This window comes from Zootoca vivipara, chromosome 10 (genome assembly GCF_965207765.1).
Source record: "Zootoca vivipara chromosome 10, rZooViv2.hap1.1, whole genome shotgun sequence".
NCBI lineage: Eukaryota > Metazoa > Chordata > Lepidosauria > Squamata > Lacertidae > Zootoca > Zootoca vivipara.
Genome location: NC_142593.1, coordinates 47501793 through 47522787, shown reverse-complemented (window position 1 = coordinate 47522787; position 20995 = coordinate 47501793). Strand labels below are relative to the sequence as shown.

General features: G+C 45.7%; 1 protein-coding gene across 5 annotated transcripts in view; it reads right to left on the bottom strand.

The window, feature by feature from the left end:
* Positions 1 to 19569, bottom strand: part of PDZD2 (PDZ domain containing 2) — a 257387-nt gene extending 237818 nt beyond the window's left edge. The window contains exon 1 of one of the 5 annotated variants that reach the window (XM_088652634.1): positions 19234 to 19569. The gene's annotated coding sequence lies outside the window, so the exon portion shown is untranslated. Of the gene's footprint in view, positions 1 to 17705; positions 17926 to 19233 lie in introns of those variants that run through there. The other 4 variants (XM_088652636.1, XM_088652631.1, XM_060280333.2 and 1 more) reach the window with 4 other exon arrangements.
* Between the last annotated feature and the right edge of the window lie 1426 nt (positions 19570 to 20995).

Below are 20995 nucleotides of genomic sequence, written 5' to 3'. Positions count from 1 at the left end.
CGGTTAGCATGAAGTTGTCCCGTTGAAATGAATGAATGAATGCATGCCGGGTAACTATATAGGGAATAGGGAATTTGGGTTCCTGGGAAACTAAATTCTGAGCCAGAACGTTATACCACAAAGTACCCCACAATCAAAAAGAAGAAGATATCCGAACCACCAATTCTTATGAAGCACAGAAGTATTCAATGCTAGCCAAACCACACAAATGAGAAGTCAGTTCCTCCCCTGAACCACAAAAGAAACCAACACAGAGCAAGCAAGACAGCACCTTCACTACTATAGCTGTTGGAAGAGCATTGGAAGCTGGCTTAGATGAAACATGAAAAGCCAGTTTAGTCACACAGCGTTTCTCAAACTTGGGTGGCCAGCTGTTGCAGGACTACATCTCCCACCATCCCTAGCTAGCAGGAGCAGTGGTCAGGGATGGTGGGAGTTGTAGTCCAACAACAGCCAGATGAATTTCAAGACGTTCCTGCCCTCAAACTGGCAGCTAGACGTTCCGATTTGGCGATTGTAACCCTGGTTTAAGAATCCATTAGACGCCTAGCTTCCATCTAACAAATATGTAACAAGGCACCCTTGCAAAATGTTGTTTTGGGGGAGACCTATTTGACTGGCATGTGGGTATGTTTTTTCACATGGGGCGGGATCTTTGGGCCAAAAAGCAGTTTACAAATAAACTAGCTGCAGATCTGGGGATAAAGACATCTACTCTGGAGAAGGAAGAGCAGAGGGAGCGGTCTGAGGACTACCAGCTGATGTATGGGAATTCTTTTATGCCAGTATATCATGTCAAAGTCCCCTTGAAAGTCAACGTGACTTTCAAACTCTTAATTCCGGATACGCGTTAAATGCATCACAACAGGCACTGCATAATTTCAGCATACCTCCTGGACAGGTTTATGATGAGCAACGGAGACAGGCAGCTATATCGGTAACAAAGGCAGCTTATTTAATCAGAGCAAAAGGGGAAAAAATTATTAAGCTTTCAACAAGGCATTAATAATTCATACCAGCAAAACAGAAGAACGCCGAGTTAAGGTGGAAGTCAGCTGGCTGGGAAGCCCGACACTTAAAAAGACACAAAACTAACATGATATTTGAACGGCGTAGTAGCTCATCTATAATTACCGGGTTCGCATTTACACCAGGAGACTCAGATTGTAGTATTCAGTTAACAGCGAGCCTCACTCACACTTCGGGGGGGGGGGGGAGAGCGAGCGGTGGAGGTGGTGATATTTTAATAAAAATATTCCAGCGAGCCTATCTAGCGATGACAAATGCTATCTTGGCTGATTGATACTTCGTTCCCCAAGCACAGAAGAAAAAGCACTTTATGTTCACTACTTTTGTGATCTCCATGCCTGCCTGGGGCACCCAGCTCCTCCATCAACCCATTCATTATCCTGCTTTTCAAAAAGCCCTCCCCGCCCGCCCCCTCTCAAAACCAACACAGAAAGAGAGGAATATGGAGCAAACCTAAATCCTTCTGACACATTACTTTCTTTTGGCACATACCCACAAACAGAAAGCATGAATGGGGCGAAGGAGGCTTGAAAATATTATTATGCGTGCCCCAGTTATCCAGGCAGCGAGGACCCCGGGGACTTCGTGCAAACTCAGCTTCTGTTTCCTCTGAATGAGGTCACTGGAAGCTTGTGGTGTTTTCGTGATTTTTCCGTGGTTTTATTTACGCGCATTTAGAGGTGAGCAGGCGACCTAGGTCTCCCATCACTTCTGTTCCACATCTGTTATTTCGGATGTGTAACAATGGCAGGTTGCTGCACTCCCAGCTGAGTAGGGTTATATGCGTATGTTGAACCCTCATCAGCATCCTGCACAGAGCAGGGGGTTAGACTACGTGGCCTCGAAGGTTCCTCCCAACAACTGTGACTGAAACCCTTTTGCATGATCAGCTTCAGGAGGAGCAATGCCAGCTGTTCTTTGGTAGTTGGCGAGTCCCGACAGAAGTACTGTTTCTGCTGGACAGAGGCCGGGCAGGTGTGGGGGAACTCCCTGGTCCTAAATGGAGTAACTTGTGCCCCTAAAGCAGTGTTTCCCAACCTTTTGCCTCCAGATGTTTTGGGACTACAACTCCCATCATCCCTAGCTAGCAAGACCAGTGGTCAGGAATGATGGGAATTGTAGTCCGAAAACAGCTGGAGGCAGAAGGTTGGGAAACACTGCCCTAAAGGACAAGGCTGGAGGTAATTTTGGACTCACAGCTGTCCATGGAGGCACAGGTCAATTCTGCATCCAAGAAGGCTGGTACGCCATCTGGTATGCCGGCTGAGACCTTGCCAAAGTGGTTCATGCTCTGGTTATCTCCAATTTGAAGCCACAGAACTGCAATGCGTTCTATGTGGGGCTACCTTTGAAGGTGACTTGGAAACTACAACTAGTTCAGAATGTGGCTGGCAGACTGGCAACTGGGAGTGGCTGCCGAGACCATAACACACCAGTCCTAAAAGGTTTACATTGGCTCCCAAGTACATTTCTGAGCACAATTCAAAGCATTGGTGCTGACCTTTAAGGCCCTGCATACCTGAAGGAGCAACTTCACCCCCATCGTTCAGCCCGGACACTGAGGTCCAGCTCCGAGGGCCTTCTGGTGGTTCCCTCCCTGCGAGAAGTGAGGCTACCAGGAGCCAAGCAGACAGACTTCTCCGTAGTGGTGCCTGCCCTGTGGAATGTCCTCCCATCAGATGTCTAAGAGATAATTAACTATAGAACGTTTATAAGATATTTGAAGGCAACCCTGTATAGGGAAGTTTTGAATGTTTGATGTTCTATTATGTTTTTATATCTGATGGAAGTCACCCAGAGTGGCTGGGGCAACCCAGTCAGATGCGTGGGGTACAAATAATAAAGTTGTTGTTGTGATGCAAGTTATTTTATGTTAAAAGCAGTTATCTCAGTAAAATCCGAAAGCCAAAACCCTTCACAGAGTTAGTGCTCCATAGTTAGTGCTCTCACAGATTGGAGTGGAAAACAGGTTTTTAAAAACCCTAATGCCAGGAATGCTAACTCTCTTAAAAAAAGATATAGTTCAGACTAAACAGACTCTTTACAGCGTCCTATTTGTCCAGTAGCCAGGACAGCCTTGGGGAAAACTGCAAAACTAAACAGTTTAGATCTTTTGTGTTTAGTGCCATTATCAGCTCCTAAAGCTGTTTTACATAAAAGGGGTCAGTTAGTTCACAGGAATTCTTAATAGTTTATGGGGCTATTTTTAAAAATACCTGTGGCATGGAAAACCACCTGACGCATACAAAGAGCTGTTCTGTAGACTGGGCACAGATTAATCTTTTAAATCCTTTTAATCCAAGCTGCAAAAGCCCATATTGGTGACACGTCCACAACAAAGCCTTGCTTTCAAACTCACAACCGCAGCAGTTTGTGCCACTTCCAGCTACTCAGTAAGTTCAAATTCTGCATGGGCCTGCATATTTCCAATGGGTTTAAAAATGGATCCCCAGTAGGTTCGTAGTTCTGAATTGCAGGGCATGGGATACAGTATCAATGCATTCCATTTAATGTAAACTTGCTCGGGATGCAGGTGGCGCTGTGGTCTAAACCACTGAGCCTAGGGCTTACTGATCAGAAGGTCAGTGGTTCGAATCCCCACGACGGGGTGAGCTCCCATTGTTCGGTCCCAGCTCCTGCCCACCTAGCAGTTCAAAAGCACGCCAAAGTGCAAGTAGATAAATAGGTACCACTCTGGCAGGAAGGTAAACAGTGTTTCCGTGCGCTGCTCTGGTTCGCCAGAAGCGGCTTAGTCATGCTGGCCACATGACCTGGAAGCTGTTTGCGGACAAACGCCGGCTCCCTTGGCCTATAGAGTGAGATGAGCGCTGCAACCCCAGAGTCGGACACGACTGGACCTGACGGTCAGGGGGTACCTTTACCTTTACCTGCAATTGATTTAAATAGATGAAACTTTGTCAAAGCACCTCAAATGCTGACTTTGAATGATGGTGTTGCATAGGTGAAGAAGGCGCCACAGATTTGAAATCACAGATAGATTTTTCCTAATTTTTCCACGATCTCATTTCACACATTCATCAAATGTCTGGTGCGCATTCACTTGAGCCTTAGTTGTTAGAGCGAGGCAGACGTCTGCCTTCTCCACTAGTAAAGTTCTTAACTAACAGATAATACTAAGCTCATGTCTGCCTCCCCAACTAATTTTTTTAAAAAAACAAAGGACTTGCAGAGCTAACAACTGGAGTAAATTGCAGGTAGAGGACTTGTAGGCTAGTAAATTATTACTTCTGCAATCACCACCAGTGTCTGCCATTTAGGAAAATGGAACAGAGGAATGCAAACCACTTCAGAAACCAATTCTGTCATGAAAAAAGGAAAATGCATCTCTTCCAGCAAGACTGATCACCGTTTGATAGAGATGGGTATGACAGCAAAGAGATAAAAGAATTTTTAAAACAGCCTGTGGGGAGCATGGGTGAATTTAAAGGCCAACTAATTTGATTGTGTGATATAGAGAGCATTTGGTGATCAATTGATTTGCTATCCATTTACTCTACCTTCTGCTTTAGAATAGCAAGGTGATTTACAATACTGTACATATTATATAGTATACACACACAAAAAAAAAACCCTTGAGAACGTAACCAATTTGTTACAGCATAACTTCTCCGACTGAAATGCATGAAGCATTCCCCTTAGTTGGCAGGTACAAGGCTGTCTTAATATCCAGTCACACCACTGGTCCATCTAGCTCAGTACTGTCTACACTGACTGGCAGCATTTCCAATGGGGTCTCTCCCATGTAGCCAAATCTTATAATCATAGTCATAGAGTTGGAAGGGACCCCAAGAGTCATCTAGTTCAAGCTCCTGCAATGCAGGAATCTCAACTAAAGCACAGAGGCCACCCCAATCTCTGCGTAAAAACCTCCAAGGAAGGAGAGTCCACAACCTCCTGAGAGAGACTGTTCCACTCTCAAACAGCTTTTTCTGGCAGAAAGTGCATCCTGATGTTTAGTCAGAATCTCTTTTCAAAACAAGCTTGCTCCATCCTCCATGTGACACATTGTGACAGCCCTTAAGATATTTGAAGATGGCTATCTTATCTCCTCTCAGTCTCCTCCTTTCCAGGCTAAACAAACCCAACTCCCTTAACCATTCCTCATAAGGCTTTGTTTCCAGGCCCTTGATCATCTTGGTCACCCTCCTCTGCACACGTTCCAGCTTGTCAATATCCTTCTTAAATTATGGTGCCTAGAACTGGACACAGTGTTCCAGGTGTGGTCTGACCAAGGCAGAATAGAGTGGGACTATTACTTTCCTAGGCATTTATTGATGGTAGCCTAGAATAGAATTTGGTTTTTTGCTGCTGCATCACACTGTTGACTCATGTTAAACCTCACCTGGAGATGCTGGGATTGAACCTGGGACCTTCTACAAGCAAGGTGGATGCTCTGATACTGAGCTGTTGTCCCACCCCTATATACCACTACCAGGTTGAGAGGGAGTGTCCCTCTGAATTACTGGTCACTGCAGAACAGCAGCAAGAGGGGGCAATTGGTTTGTGGGCCTTCCCATAGATATCTGGAAAACAGGATGCCCTTTGGTCTGGGTCCAGCAGGGCTTGTAACCCCAGCCACCTTGTCTCTCATACATGCATATAGGTATAGAGGGGGGTTGTTAAAGGTAAAGGTATCCCTGACCGTTAGGTCCAGTCGCGGACGACTCTGGGGTTGCGGCACTCATCTCGCTCTATAGGCCAAGGGAGCCGGTGTACAGCTTCCGGGTCATGTGGCCAGCAAGACTAAGCCACTTCTGGCGAACCAGAGCAGCGCACAGAAACGCCGTTTACCTTCCCGCCGGAGTGGTACCTATTTATCTACTTGCACTTCATGCTTTCAAACTGCTAGGTTGGCAGGAGTTGGGACCGACCAACAAGAGCTCACCCCGTTGCGGGGATTTAAACCGCTGACCTTCTGATGCTTTGATGGTGTTTCCTGCTTGGCAGGGGGTTGGACTGGATGGCCCTTGTGGTCTCTTCCAACTCTATGATTCTATGATTCTATGATAAGCAAGCCCTAGGCTCTGTGGTTTAACCCACAGTGCTACCCACATGTTAGAGGGTCAAATGGCAATTAAGTGCAGAACAAGCACCGTCTGTGACAATGCAAAGCCTGAGATAAGCCGACAACTTGAGATAATTCACAACAGTAATAAAGCAACCACCCTAGCAGTCTTATTGTCCTATTTAGGGCAAGTACAAGGCAAAGAACCCAAACACTAGAACAGCGTTTCCCAAACTCAGGTCTCCCATCTGTTTATGGACTACAACTCCCATCCTCCCTAGCTAGCAGGGCCAATGATCGGGGATGATGGGAACTGTAGTCCCAAAACAGCTGGAGACCCAAGTTTGGGAAACACTGCACTAGAAGATGATTGTTTATTTATTTAAAGTAATTCGTGCAATAATTAAAATAAGGATGCCAACCCACCTGCCCCTCCACCCAGGGAGCTGGAGGCAGTCTGTAGGAAGGAATTGCAGCTTATGGCATATAGGCACATCCCATTTTGTCTCCGATTAGCAGGTTTCTGTCTTGTTCACAAAAGCCTGCCATCCCTGTTTGCCCAGAAGCACCAGCAGGCGAAAAGAGCTACATACACAACTGGAGAAGCCTCTCACATTTAAGTTCCATTTGCTGTCAGAAGCACTGTCTGTCTCCCAACTTCAGAAAAGCCTAGCCAGGCAGACTTTTAATCCAAGCCTTTAGCCTTGTGATAAGGAGCCTGGTCTCCACCAGTGATTTCACTCTTCTTCCATTATTGAGTAGGCAAAGAAGGGATGTGTGTGTTTGTATTTGGGGAGGTGGGAGTGGCAGGGGGGTAGTCTGTTAGATGTGCACCACCACAGGCAGGTAGCACAAAAAGTCAGACCGTTGAGAGCCGTTTAATCCTTAGGCAGGAAGATAAAAAGTTGGCTTAGACAGTATGATACTGTGCAGATATCAGACTGGAAGGTTTAGCGCCGTCTGTTCTTTATAAAGAATCTGCGAGGGAGATACTCCAGAAAAAAGGGGGAAAGCCACAAGTGACAATGAACAGAATGAAAGGAGCAGATGACTTTCTTACTCAAAAAAAACCCCTTACAACAAAGGGAACATCACAAATACAGGATTCCTTCACATCTCTTGACTTCTTGCTTCCATTTGATTTACAATTAAGACCAGTATGCTATTCTGGAAAGAAGTTAAAGGGGTCTAGAATTTGGCAGGAGTCCAGGGTGGATAAAACAGCGCCTGTCCTGTTTGGGATCTGAAGCACTGAACCCCTTAAAGTTAGAGCCACGTAGTAAACATGCTCAGAAGAGGGAAGATGCGGAGACCACAGATGCTTTAAGGAAACAATGGCCATGGCCATTCCAAATTCAAAACAGCAACGCTCACTTTTGATGTTTTGGTGCACAAATCGAACAGAGAATTCTGGTTTTCTTAAAAGAAGGTGACAACTCATGATCTCCAGGACAAGCCTATTGTTGGTTACCACTGGCCAAACCTGCCAGTCAGGACTGGTCATATCTTCCTTTTGGTAGGGAAATTGCTGGCTCAGAAGAGCCAGGAAATACCTGGAAAGTCCTTGAGTGCTATGAAAGGGAAAAACCATCAGGGTAGGAGGCATATTCCTCCCCTCTCCAACCACTATGGATGATGATCAGATGCCCTCCAGATCATAGAATCATATAGAATCATAGAGTTGGAAGAGACCACAAGGGCCATCCAGTCCGACCCCCTGCCAAGCAGGAAACACCATCAAAGCGTTCTTGACATATGGCTGTCAAGCCTCTGCTTAAAGACCTCCAAAGAAGGAGACCCCACCACACTCCTTGGCAGCAAATTCCACTTGCTATGGATGATGATCAGATGCCCTCCAGATCTTGCTGGCCTAGAATTTCCATCAGCCCCAGCCAAACATGTCCAATAACCAAGGATGATGGGAGTTGGTGTTGGCACCTGTCTGTCTCAAGAGACAATGGAGTGCGCCTCCATTGGTGAAGTCAAACAGCTGCATTAGCAGCACCAAAGGGACCTTCCACTGTGCACAAAGTGTGTGTGGAGGTCCTGGGCTCCTCAGACAACAACCCTCTCTCAGCCTCTTTGATGTGGTCCAAAGAAAGCAGAGCAATACATCTGGTCTGCAGGAGTTGCTGAAAGGAGGCGTACAAGGCGCCATCCAACCGTCTTAGGGTCTCCACTCTTTCCTTGGTACATATACAAACGGAACCTCCAGCATCTTCTAAACGCGAGAGCTTAAGTAACATGCAAAACACTTCTCAGTATCATCTCATGTTTCAAACGATGCTACCTTCCTACCTACTGCTGTATTTCCAGCCTGCAAATGTGATGAATCAGCTAGATTTCAGCTCCACACCACTCTCTCCAGCATAAGGTCAGTATGACTTCTTCCCCAATTTGAGATTATTAATTATTTTGGACAGATCTCTAAAATGCTGAAGTAGTTACTTTTCCCTGCTGTGTACTAGAGTATTCCATCTGCCTTCATGCTGAGAGCGCTGAAAATTAGCCTAATCACATTTCACATGGATGTTCTTTAGTATTATTAGTCATCTGAAGTAGACTTTGTAAAACATACAAAGTAGTAAAGGCGGTGGGATAGCATTATGCTATTGGATATTCTAAGTACTCAGAGTAACAAGACCTCCTGGTCAAGATCACATGAAGCATTGTGTTAGGCACAGTATTCTCGTAACCGAATAACGTAGATATCTTTTAGATATAATAAACATGTAAGAGTGCCATCACACATCCCTTCCTCACCACCTGCTGCATTGAAGGATCTGTAACGCTTCATCACAATCCTGGATTTGCATGAAGTCCAGGTAGGGGGAGTGCTTAAATCAATGGGAGAGTTTGTTCACACAATATATTTCACTTCTGGTACCATGTGTTGTTTTCAGTATGAAGTTCCAGATCCGAAGAAGTCATTTAAAACAGGCATTTTATTAACAAGCTAACATCCATATACTTTGGCCACCTCATGAGAAGAGAAGACTCCCTAGAAAAGACCCTGATGTTGGGAAAGATGGAGAGCACAAGGAGAAGGGGACGACAGAGGACGAGATGGTTGGACAGTGTTCTCGAAGCTACGAACATGAGTCTGACCAAACTGCGGGAGGCAGTGGAAGACAGGAGTGCCTGGCATGCTATGGTCCATGGGGTCACGAAGAGTCAGACACGACTAAACGACTAAACAACAACAACAACAACATCCACATACATACAACATCCATCAACTGCACTTAACCTTATTAGAGAACACACTATAGAGATTTTTTATTAAAAAAAACAAGGACCCTTTACTGTCCCTCTCCTCCCCCTCGGTCTCATTCTCAGGTTGGACTTTGGAAGACTGAAGCAGAGCACAGAGTCAGACCTGCATGAAGCTAAATGAAGAGGCTAACGTAATGCACAATTTGCAATGGATACCTTGCTAAAGAAGAGATTTACTGTTGTTTAGTCTCTTCATTTAGCAGCAAATTACTTCTTTAGCAAGGTCTCAATTTGTGCATTTTGTTAATTTCTGAACCTCGTCTTCTTTAACTAGGCATCAGAACTGCAAAACCCAGATCACAAATGTGCAGAAACTCCTCCGCACAGAGGGTTGCTATGTCATTAATAATACATCTTGCAAGCTTTCTGCCTAAGTTTCCCCACCAAGTTCAAGGTTCTGTGTCAAGATTGCACTCTGGAAAGCAGAAACAAGCAACACCACAAGCTTCCTCTGTCCCATTTAACTTGAAAGCTCTGCTTTACAGCAAGGGAGAAGTAACATTCTTCAATGACAAAGCAATCATCTTCGTTAGCACGCGAGTGCAACCACAACACACACACCACAAACCGCAAACCATTTCTACTCAGCACCATCATGGGTAGCCCAAGATGAATGTCCTCCTGTTGGAATACAACTCCCATCAGCCCTGACCATTAGCCATGCTGTGCTACATGCAGGAGATCCAGGTGTAGTGGTTAAGAGCAGTAGATTCGTAATCTGGGGAACCGGGTTCGCATCTCCGCTTCTCCACATGCAGCTGCTGGGTAACCTTGAGCTAGTCACACTTCTCTGAAGTTTCTCAGCCCCACTCACCTCACAGAGTGTTTGTTGTGGGAGAGGAAGGGAAAGGAGAATGTTAGCCGCTTTGAGACTCCTTAGGGTAGTGATAAAGCGGGATATCACATCCAAACTACTCTTCTTCTTCTTCCTCTTCCTCTTCCTCTTCCTCTTCCTCCTCTTCCTCTTCTTCTTCTTCTACACCCCCCAACTCCTGGCTGAAACTCAGTCAGAACAGTCTGCTGCTGCAAATCAGAGCAGACAATACCAACCTGGATGGATGGATGGGTGAACCATAGTATGACCTTCTTGTGTTTGGACAGGAGATATATATATGCAGAACAAGTGCCATGAGAGAGACAGCATTTGTCAATGCATGTGAAGCACAGTGACTCTCTGTCATGGTACACATATGAATAGTTTAGAACTGAATGTTTACACTTCCTAAAAACACAAGAGCCGCCATACTGCACCAGACCAAAGACCCATCTAGTCCAGAATCCCATTCTCACAGCGGGCGACAAGATGTCTATTGAGAAGCCTGTCAACAAGACCTGAGTGCAATAGTCACTGTGATTTGCACCCAACACTTGATTCCTCTGAAGGTGTCAGCTACCTAAATAAACTTTCTGATCTGTGTAGACCATGCACTAACACACACAGTTGACTTGTTGTGTGATTCTGTATGACTATTTCCCACAAGCTTGAACTCTTGGGAGGGAAGGACTGGGAGCCCACCTTACCATTCCAGAAAGTCCCACTCAACACTCTAGGACCTGCGTTCAAATAAATGTGTTTTTAGGACTGCAATGCCAGTTGTCAAAGTCAGTACCAAGAAACACAGTTAAGTAGGTATTTTTAACAGCAGCTTTCTCAGCTGGCTGTGGAGAATATGTGACACGGCAAAAACACAGGGCCTTTTAAGACTCAAAACTTCTTTCACAAACTGAGTTTGTGCTGTCGGGCACCAGCACGGAAAGGGGTTGTATCTCCATCCATCCGTGAAGAAGTGAAATACAGACACAAACACACATACGCACAAATCATTGGAGGCCCCAACTATGATCAAATACAACCAGACATCTTCCATATGTGAAATCTCTTAAGTACAGTTATTAGGTCATGAAGCAAGCCCATTAATGTGGTCAACTGTTATTAAATAACTATGCAAATGTACTAGGGTGAGTTGCAAGGGAGACACACGGGAGTTGAGGAACGCCTGGTAAGTCATATCTTCGGTTTGTCACTGTGAATGACTAGGAAGAGTTTACTTTAGTTCTCCACATGCCATTACAATCACAGGGCTACAGGAGAACCGACACTACAGCAGTGTTTCCCAACCTTGTGCCTCCAGCTGTTTTCGGGCTACAATTCCCATCATTCCTGACCACTGGTTTTGCTAGCTAGGGATGATGGGAGTTGTAGTCCAAAAACAGCTTGTAGGTTAAACTGCCTATCACTGTGGCTTATTTTCAGGGTATGGCTTATTTTCGGAGTATGGCATATTTTCGGGGTATGGCTTATTTTCTGAGAAACACAGTAGGATGCCTATTGGGTCACATGCAAGTTATCCACTTTCCCTTAACTTTGTTTTGTTTTTTGTCTCATGATTGAGCTTTTCTATTTCAGACTGCAGGTGGGAGTTGGGGTTTACATTCTCTGAAGACTTCTCCAGATTTAATCAGTTTCTAACTCTTCCCTATATGTATAAAAACTACCACACCAAGGCAACACCCAGCCTGGAAGAATTATCCCCGGTGGCAATTCTCAACATGTAGGAAAATATGTTACGCGAGTCAGTGTTTCTTAAACACGCAAAAAAGATCCTCACCTGCAGAAGGACAAGCTCAACATGACCATTGTGCTGAACTTGTTGTATGTCAGCCCACTAATGCCTGGGTTATTTGCACTCCCAGTTTCAGTTGGCAGGTGCAATAAGAAGAATCTAACGAGGGAAATGTCACTTTCCAAGTTTTGCATCACCGAGTCTCTTCTAGCTACCAAAGACTGAGAAAGCGAAAGGGCTCGGGGGCAAGGGAAGAACTTGGCTTTAAGGAAGTGGAGCCAAATCCATCTCTTTTGAGTCTTGTTGAACAGACGCACGGCAGAAACTAGTTCACAAGCTTGAATTGGGGGACCTTGCGCTTGTTTTGCTTTTAAGCAGCCATCCAAGCTTAAAGGACTCGGGAGACATCTTTGTGAACCTGGCCTAGAAACTACCTGCAACTGGGCAAAACGGTTTGAGAAAGTGCATTTAACATTTTTCATAGGACGCATTGGCTTTCAGACCTTCTAAGTGCCCCTATTTTCTAGGGACAGTCCTGGATTTACAGAAGCCATCCCGGTTTCTGATTTGATCCCGGAATATCCCACTTCTCTTTTGGACGTCCCTATTTTTATTGGAGAAACGTTGGAGGGTATTGAGTTATGCAAACCCTGAGCCAAGGAGCTTTGGGCCTACTCTGCTGGTAGGGCTGCGAACATTGCCAGTCTGAAACCCTGGGTAGCTGCTGCCAGTCAGTGCAGGCAATTCTGAGCTAGATGGAGCACTACTCTGATTCTGTATAACACAGCTGCTTATGTTCCTTTGTAAGATTGCCTACTATCATTCCCTTTTCACACAAAAGATGCACAGGTAAACAATGCTTATGAATGGAAGCCAGGTCATTCAATGGTTCATATGTCGAATTCAAAATCCACACAATCTTTCTGCAATGCGCTGAATTGGATTTCTAGGTTTCAAGGTCAGCTTCCCTTGCTTTAGTTTTGAATGTGGTGCCTTTTATTAGTTTTGTCTGCTCTTTTTTCCTCTTAAGCTTACAGCACTGCATAGCAAGCCTTGTCGAGTGATGTATCTTAATGACACACTGAACTACATTTTACCCATGAAAAAGGCTGCCAGATGTTTCATGCTGTCCGATTTTATTAGGTCGCTGCACAAAGAAGAGTAAAAGGTAATTCCTTTTAAAAACAAAAACACAACCACTAACCCATTTTCAATTTGGTAACATATTTCCTCCCCAGATTCTAGTACAATGCAGTAGAGTTGACAATATTGATTACAATTAAAAATAACAATAATGCCAGGAGGAATTAAAGACAAGCTTTCGAGATCGGAAATTTCTGCTCAGTGATATTTACGACAGCATCAGAAATCTTTTCTAAGTGTAGATAAACCAGGAACTAAGGGACTGGTGTTAAAAAAAAAAGAACCATGCTTGGATGGTGCTCACCCTCCCCTATAATCTCATGTGCCATAAATGTTGGAACTCCATGTGGAATCTGTTATTTGGATTCTCAACAATCTCAACATTCATTTACAAACAAAAGGGGTTGGGATGGAGCAGGTTTTTGGCCTTGATGTCTACAGAGACAAGTATGAATAGGGTTGCCAGACTCAATAGAGGACAAGACTTCTGTGCCTTTAATTGCCCTGCTCTCTTTTGGGTCTGGAAACCTTAAAGAGAAACCAGCAGATGTATGTATGACTCAAAAATTCAGAGTAGAACATTTCTGCTATGCATTCTGATCTACTATCATAACTCCTAATCATGAGCCCCTCCCCACCCCCCAGCCTGCATCTTCTCCACCCATAGTCTTCCCATTTCTCCCATGGAGGAGCAGGAGGGGAATCTCAGCTACTACATTGGGGAGGGAATCTCAATGCACATTGGGCTGCTATTATTATAAGGAAGAAAATGTACACACATACCATTGGCTTGCAGCGTTTCTTTCGCACCTACAATTTGGTTGCAGCAGACGGACGTTGTAAACCTTTGGCGTCAAATATAAGCTGCTCTGGAATCTGCTTCAGTCACTTTCTTCCCTATATGAGTTTCAAGCCTACTTTGCCTTTCTCCCAAAACAGCATGCAACAATTTGTAAAACAAATTATTTTTGCATCAATATTTATAACAGAGGGGGAAACCATACCTGTACAGGACTGCAGACTCTAGATAAGAGCAACAACCAAAAGCACAAATTAGCAGCTAACAATGAATACTTTCATAAAGCAGCACTTCAGTGGGTTCAAGAAATGCTGTCCTTGACAATAATAAATTCTCTAATTACCCAAATAGAAGCTGCACGATTTGGGTCATCCTGTCGTTCTTCTTGTTTCTAGAGATTTGTGGCTTTGGGAATTCTTGAGCAATGTGCAGTTCCACAAAAGCCAAGAGGTCCATCTATGACTAACTGTGAGTTAATGAAAAGAGGGCTTGGGGGCATAGTAGACGGGGCTGCTACACCAGGCAAAGCCAATAGGGTGCCATCCAAATGTGGTTGGACTCCAACTCCCAACAGTCCCAGCCCCCATGGCCCATGATCAGGGATGATGGGAGCTGTGGTTCAGCAGTAGGTCAGAATCTACCACTAAAGTAGAACTGCCAACACTCAACCATTCACAAGAGATTACAGTGGTACCTTGGTTCTCAAACAACTTGGAACCCAAACACTGCAAACACAGTAGTAAGTGTTCCCTTTTGCGAACTTTTTTCGGAAGTTGAATGTGTTCCATTTTGAGTGTTACACTTCCAATCTGAGTGCCACACATCCGTTTTGAGTGTTACGCTGAGGTCTGTCTGTTCTTGCTATTTATTCTGCGTTTTTGTGGCTCTTTTTTGTTTTAGGTTTTTTGTGACCGTGAGGAACCCAGTTCAGCTACTGATTGATTGATTGTGTGACTGCAGCACATTGTTTATTGCTTTCATTTTATGGATCAATGGTCTCATTACATAGTAAAATTCATGTTAAATTGCTGTTTTAGGGGTTGTTTTTAAAAGTCTGGAACAGATTGGTTTTGGAACCGACTAAGTTTGAGAACCAAGGTACTACTGTACAAGCAACTAATTTTTAAATAGATTCTATGCACTCTTCCAGATGCTAATCAGGGGCAGAATCATAGAATTGTAAAGCTGGGAGGGACCACAAGGGTCCTCTAACTTGCAGCACAAGAATCTTTTGCCAAAAGTGGGGCTTGAAACTACAACCAAGAGTTTAAGAGTCTCATTTTAAGAATTATCGGGACAGAAGTTCCAAACTAGATGATTAGGTTGTTTATGATTGTAACAACAACAGCTAGGATCCTCTATGCACAAAAAAGGAAGGAAGCAGCTCCCACCAAAGAAGAATGGATAAGTAAACTGATGCACTATGCAGAATTGGCAAAGTTAAGAGATAAAATAAGAGAACCTAACGGTAATTGTTTTGTGGAAGAATGGAAGCCTTTTTTCCGACTAAAGAACTACTACAGCAGGCACGTCCAAAAGGTAGATTGTAGACGTCTGTAGATCACTGGCTCCCCCAAAGAAGCTCAACAAGTTTGGCTCCCCTAAAAAAAAGCTCAAAACCTTTGCCCTGCACATCCCAAAAATGAGGCTTTCCTCCTTCCTTAAAAAAGCTCAGCAACTTTGACCTGAACCCCCAAAAAGGGGGTAGATCACTGCCAATTTTTAACTCTGAGTAGATCGCAGTCTCTTGGAAGTTGGCCACCCCTGTACTATAGCATGATGAATTCACAAACAGGATTTGAACTATGAGCAACAGAAGGAATTAGAGATTATTGTATTGTTGTTAGTGTATAAGAGAGAGAAAATAAGGTGCAGCAAAGAAGGAGAAATTAAAAAACGCCAAGGAAAATAGAGTTGGGAGTCGACAAAACAAAAGAAATATCTGTTACGTATTGGAGTGTGCCTCTCAAACTTTTGAAAACAAAATAAATTATAACTGAAAAAGGGAAGTTTCCATACACTCATCCAGACTACATAATCAGGGAAGAGTGTCTGATCAGCCTCCCAAGATCACAGCACAGGAGTGAAGGCTTTCTCTGCTATTTCTACCTGGTATGGGAATAGCTCCCAAGCGAAGACCAGCTCTCCTCTAGGGAGAAAATTAAAAGAGAGAAACCCAAGAAACTCTTGCCCAAAAGAGACAGACAATTGGACATGAGCCTGACATCAGAACTATCAATGTTCAGAAAGCATCGGGAGAGGACTTCAGTCTCTCAGGACACTCTGCTGCTGACCTGATTCTGTAACAAAAGGTTCCAAAGGGAGACTTCAGAGCAAAATTGCTGAACTGGAACTTATCCTCAAGTTTCATTCTATTCATTTAGTTCTTGATAGGATCTTCTCTCCCACTCCAGGTGTCAAATTAGCATAGCAAAGGTAGGAAGATTGCATTATCTAAAATCCCCGCACTGCTCGCATCTTGTATGTGTTTGAGTTTTGCATGTAAGTGTCACAGGCCTACTTGCATTTCATGACCTTTAGGCTTCAGTGATTTGATTTTCTCCTCCCTGTGCCACACTCTGTATTTTTCGATAAAGGGCGCTGAGGCCAGATAGAGATACTTCTCTGCCAACTAACGATACCAGTTCACACATTTGATAAAGAGGCTCTTTGCCACAATATAGCTGCTGGTCTTTAAAAAGCCACACAACATCCATACCGAAGTCCATAAATAATAATAATAATAATAATAATAATTATTATTATTATTATTATTATTATTATTATTACAGGGAAGAAGGCCTTCTCGGTAGTGGCACCTGCCTCTTGGAATGCCCTCTAGTCAGATGTCAAAGAGATGACTAATTATACGACCTTCCATAGACATCTGAAGGCAGCCATTTATCAGGAAGCTTTTACTGTCTGGTGTGTCTAGTGTTCTTTTGTTGGAAGCTGCCCAAAGTGGCTGGAGCAACCCAGGCAGGAAGTGTACAAATTATTATTATTATTATTATTATTATTATTATTATTATTATTATTATAGCACATGGCTTTCCCCAAAGAATCCTGATAGTGTGTTAAGGAGGAAGGAAATTGAGTTCTGTGAGGAGCAAACCACAGGCCCCTGAACTCTTTGGGGGAAGCCTTGAGTTTGAAATGTATGATGTGCCCGAATTGTCACTTTCCCAAGAACCCAAACTTTGATCCATCCTCAAACACCATCTCCACAGAGCCTCCTCTTGCAAATGATACCTTTAGGGGCAATTGTGGAACTAATGTTTATTTACTGCATCAATATTACTTTAAAAGTCGAATATAGAACTGAGAAGCCCGGTCTGCAAAACACGTCCTGTTAAAGGCCTGGGTGGTGAACAAAAAGTTATTCAGCTGGTGTAGAAAAGTCCATGGGTTGTAGCCAGTGCTGATCCTGCTCATGAGAAGACCCACTGAAATTATTAGGCATGGCTAAGTTACATGCTTCCATTTCAGTGGGTCTATTCTGAGTAAAATTTCACTGGCTAGGACCCCAGGAAGGCAGCGCCAGGTGAACCATTCTGGGAAGGCTATACTGTACTCTGACAGTATTCTGCACTTCTCATAACCCCCCTCCTCAGCTGTTGGGAAATCAGCCTACAGAACTTTTTAATAGAATCACAGAATTGTAGAGTTGGGAAGGGACCCCCAGAGTCATCTAGTCCAACCCCTTACAGTACATGAATCTCTAACAAAGCATCCATTTTAAACCAAGAAATCAACTGAAAATAGAATAAAAGCAATGACTATCTCGGCGCGGGGCTGTTTCAGAAACAAAATAATCTACGCCAATTAAAATAACCTATGCAAATGAACCCAGAGCAAGGATCTCTACCTGGGAAAGGCTGCCATTTACATGCCTCGCTCCTCTAGAAGGCGCTCCGCCGTGGTGTCCAGCCCAGGGAACGCAACCGCTTCCACACGTGCAAACGAGCCAGCAACTTTTCCAAAGCCTAGCCGGCTCTGAGCAGAGAGGAGGCCGCTCGGCTTCTCGCGGAGCAAGTCAGCTCCTCCTGCACCCCACCCACCCATTCCTTTGCGGTCCGGTTCTCTTGACAAACCTCAGCAGCTGAAGTTCTCTGCTGGGCGACCTCGTGGTTTTCCTCGGCTGGGCGGGGAGCCGAAGGGACGGGCCCTGGACCGGGAGGCGCCCAGCCCTCCAGAACTTTTAACCAGCCTGGGCTGGGGCAGTTTCCCCTCCCAACACCTGCTGCTTGCTCAACATCTAACCCAGAGCCTCCCTAACTTTTGGGGGCCGCCAACCCCCTCCCTTCCGCTCCATGGTTCCATAACCACCTCCCCAGTGCCTGCTACCCTAACACAAACCATTATTCAGTACAGTGGTTTACACGAACCACTAAGGAAGGTGGTGACACAACGAAATTCTAAACAGTAGCAAGTCATTGCACATTTATTCAAAATCCAGTTAAATCTTTTTGGATTAATTCATTCAACAAAACTGGTGGCCCGGCGAGAGCAGCTTCTAACCGTCATTTGCACCTCCAGCGATATACACCCGCCCGCCCCCTTGTCTCTTACTAGCGGTATCGCCCACCTTGGAAACCACGGATCTAGCTTGCTGAAGAGCTCTGGTGGGCTCGCAAGCTTCCTCGCAATTTTGGGGCAGTGGGTTGGTCCTAATCAAAGTATTATTGCCTTGCCCAACTGTGGATTGGGGTGGGGGGGAGTTCCTTACTGGCCAAGGCGGGTTCCTTTGCTCTTCACATTTCTCCAGCTAGTCCTCCTTCTGGGGAAGAAAATCACATGCATACAAGCGGAGGGGAGCCCAAACCAGCCATTCCTATAAACCGCCTTGATTTGGGAAGCACATCTGGAATTAGAGAATCCCTCAAGGGGGATGCCTGGGACAGTCTTCGAAAAATAGTAGACTCGGGGTGTTGACCTGGATGTCAGCTGATAAGAACTCGAAGAGTATTTTGTTTAAATAATAATGAATGGGAGAGCAGACTTAGTGCAGCCTCCGCTCCCCCAACAGTGGAAAAAGATGACTTAGGCACAACTCCCCCCCCCCCACGCTTACACATGTAGGCATGAAACACGCCCCTCTTCGGAAAGCAAAGGGGCAAAACCCAAACAGGGGGCGGAGTGGGAAGAGATGGAGGAGTCGCTTTCCAGCTTGCATTTACTTTGAGGGTGTATCGTTAGGGTCTCTTCCCCCCTTCCGCCCGCCCGTCCGCCCAGGCTGCCCTCCTTGCCCCACCCGTCCCGTCCTCCTCCTGAGCTCCCCAGGCAGAGCCGCCTCGACACCCAGTCCAGAACCCCACATGTAACCACCACAAACGTTTTCACAGTCCCCCGTTCTTCCCCGTCCCTTCAAGCCCCAGCCCTGTCCGCCCTCTCACCTGCCGCCGCCGCTGCTACCGGTGGTGGTCCAGGGGCAGCCTGTGATTCTGGCAGTTCAAAGTAGGGAGGTGAAAGGCGGGGTTTTGTGGGGTGTGTTTTTTTCCCCCAAGCAAAGATCCGAGTCCTCCCGCTAGTGTTGTTCTCAATTTAGCTGCACCGCTTGCAACCATTGGGGGAAGAACCGTGGAAACCGCCCGCCTCCCTTCTCTGCGATAGGCGGAACGGTTGGGAGGAGAAGCTCTGATTCGTAGCTCCAAGAGCCAGCCCCCCCTCACTCCCTCGCCGAGCTTTGCTTTTTTGGTAAGGGGATGAGGGGCGGGGGAGGAAACCCCGCTCTTCCCCTTCTCCTCTTTGCATCTAGCGTTCATTCAAAGATGAGGAACGCCCCGCCCACTTCGTTTGCATGGGGGCGGAGCCCTTCCGAGGCGGAGGAGGGAGAGGAGTCCCCATTGGCTGGGGGCGTTCCCCTCCGAGTGACGCGTCAGGGCCGGTGTTCCCCCGCCGCCGCTGCGCTCTGTACCCTCTGAATGAATATATGAATGAAAGATGAGTGGCTGCATCACACTTAATCTGAAAGTCTCCTCCGAGGTTGCAGAGAGGGAAAGGCGACAGAGATTTCCTCACTCTCCCTTGCTGCTGGAAAGTTGCGGAGCAGGGAGTGTGGAGATTGTGAGACTCCCTCTCCGGGAGGCCGCGTCTGTTCCCCCCGACGTGACAGCTGCTTCACCACCAAGGCAAAGCGCCAAGAAACTGTGAAGAGAGACGTGGACTTTTCTCTCTCATTTTTCCCCTCCTCAAAAAATAAAATAAAAAAATGCAACATGCAAGCCCAGCGGGATCAAGCTGTGAACAGCTTAGGGCTTTAATTCCATCACTTAGTATGCAGGGAATAATTGATGGCACTCACCTCGTTTGAAGGATGACACTGTCACACAGGTATTATTAAATCCGCAGCACATCCCTGCGGGAACTGCAGGCACTTGGGAGGCGATGGGAGGCTCCCGTTCCCCTGCCTGGGCCTCTGCCAGGCCTGGTCTCGCCCCTTCCTCTCCGCTAGGCTGGCTGCCAAAAATAGTTCTGGGTGTGCGCTGTGAGGGTTTGGTATTGATTGGAAACAGGAAGGCTCCGACTTTGTCATTGCCAGCCTGGCTTAATTAACTCAACAGGCTGAGCCTCCCTGTTCCGGATCTGCCACTATGCCAAGGGTGTAAGGATCAGAGGGCATCTCCTTGCATGGGCAGTGGGTGACATCCCTGCTTCTCCCCACCCTACCCCGCTTTGAAGCTTTATCTTAGGGCTAGCCTTGACATCAGAGCAAAAACGAAGTAGCTGCTTATGGAGCAGGTTCTATATAGGGCACAGTTTTCTTGCCTCCAATTTCTGTCTCTCCGAGTCATTTCTTTAAAACATACCGGCGTGGTCCAGAGCAGAATCCATCCATCAATCCGTACGGCTTTTCACTTCGGGTCCGAAAACATCTGAGGCTTGCTATAGTCATGTTCAGAGCCTCCAAGGGGGTAGGGCCATTCTCTGAGCAGTTTTTCAGCAGTACAAAGATGCTTATGAGTTGTCTGGAAGCAGCTGGTGGCCAGAAACGTACCAGAGAGGAGGCCTCAGAGATCACAGGCTGGAGGGGGCAGGTGAGTCAGTGAACAGCCCAAACCCAAATGCTGGTATGCATTTAAAGTGTTTTGAAGTTACTTAATCTTAATTGGTTTTAAATAATACTTCGATTTTAGTTGGGGGGGAGTTAAAAGAAAA